The sequence below is a fragment of the Cryptomeria japonica genome, chromosome 11, assembly GCF_030272615.1.
Source record: "Cryptomeria japonica chromosome 11, Sugi_1.0, whole genome shotgun sequence".
NCBI classification, from domain to species: Eukaryota; Viridiplantae; Streptophyta; class Pinopsida; order Cupressales; family Cupressaceae; genus Cryptomeria; species Cryptomeria japonica.
Genome location: NC_081415.1, coordinates 11681145 through 11682642, shown reverse-complemented (window position 1 = coordinate 11682642; position 1498 = coordinate 11681145). Strand labels below are relative to the sequence as shown.

The 1498-nt window shown below is 31.3% G+C and overlaps 1 long non-coding RNA gene across 1 annotated transcript; it reads right to left on the bottom strand.

The window, feature by feature from the left end:
• Positions 1 to 206: 206 nt before the first annotated feature.
• Positions 207 to 943, bottom strand: LOC131049464 (uncharacterized). The gene is made up of 2 exons (XR_009106740.2): positions 766 to 943; positions 207 to 476 (listed from the first exon to the last, which is right to left on the bottom strand). It is a non-coding gene; the product is annotated as an uncharacterized LOC131049464 (long non-coding RNA).
• Positions 944 to 1498: the final 555 nt, after the last annotated feature.

Sequence of the window (1498 nt, the reverse complement as noted above, 5' to 3'; positions counted from 1 at the left end):
CTACAACAATCAACATTATATTAGTGTTTTATAAAGTTTACAACAAAAACATTTGTTTACTAGTTTTATTTATAAAAGACAATTTATTTAAAGTGGGTTGAATATACAATAGCATGCAATCATTAATCTGTAACTTCTTAAAATGGAAATTTTACAACTAATTTAATCAAGTTCAATCTAAGTACTATAAAATACAACAAAGAAAGTGAAACAATATGAAATCTTTAGCATTTATTTAGATATAAAAACTATTTCTATCCACCAAAGATGGTGTCTAAAATTGATTGTTCAATAGCAAATCTGCTGAGTACAACACTTAATACAACATTCAGGTGTTTTACGAATCTTACAACAAAGACATTGCTTTATTTTAGGACTCAGCTTTCTATTTGATATGGTCGTACCATCTTCTTCAACTTTTGAAATGGATGCATTCTCAGATCCGGCTCTTGGTACATTACTCACTTCGCTAAAACCTGCTTCAATTTCACATTCATCAATGATTTGAAAACTTAAATCCTCAAACATTGAACATTGTATTTTATGCATGTTATAATTTACAAGACTAAAATTTTTTAAAATATAAATATAGTCAATCTAAGAACAAATTTAACATTGTTTTTTTTTTTTCAACAAAGGCTTCCTTTAGTTTGAGGATATTGATATTTGCCTTGCCTTAAATTAAAGACTAAAAAAATAATTAATGAAAATTACTTCAAATTTAATCCATTCAAAATCAATATAAACTTATCAGTGTGAAATTACCTTTGTCAGCGACAGAAGACTGCGAAAGGACAAGGATGATGGTCAGGATAAGCAGGAATACTCTTTTTCCTCCAACACCCACCATTTTTCTTCCTTTTCTGCTTATCTTCCTGAGCGTACAATGAAAGAAACGTATGCTACTGCTCACATGAACAGATTTTATTGAATATATTAAAACATATTACATTGCCTCTTTATTTATAGAGGATTTGATGCGACTGAGATAAAGAGTTGTAAATAGTTTAGGAGAGTAGAACATAACAGAATTAGAGAAATATGGAAGCCGTGGAGAACAGACTTAACAGACTTAACAGCTGGAAGGAAAGAACTTAAGTTGGAAATTTATACTCTTCAAACATAACTTCAGTTCAGTTTGAAGAGAAATTAATTCTCTTGAATAATTCAATACTTCTTTGGGTACGTAAGAGGATAACTTCAGTTCACTATTAATGGTGGTTTTAACTGATTTTGACTGGAGTTTAACACAGCAAGCAGTACTTTCTTGAAAGCCTCAGATAAATCGGCAATGTCTACCCAGTCCCTACGGGCAATGTCTACCCAGCCCCTATGATGCACCGGCATGCAGGCATGTAATTATATAAATATGTAACATGTAAAGTATGGGTAACATGTATTGTATGCATAGGAAGTGTTAGACGTTGCCATGCAGTTACATGTATGTGTAACATGTAATGTATGTACAACATGTATTGTATGCATAAGATGCCGGTGC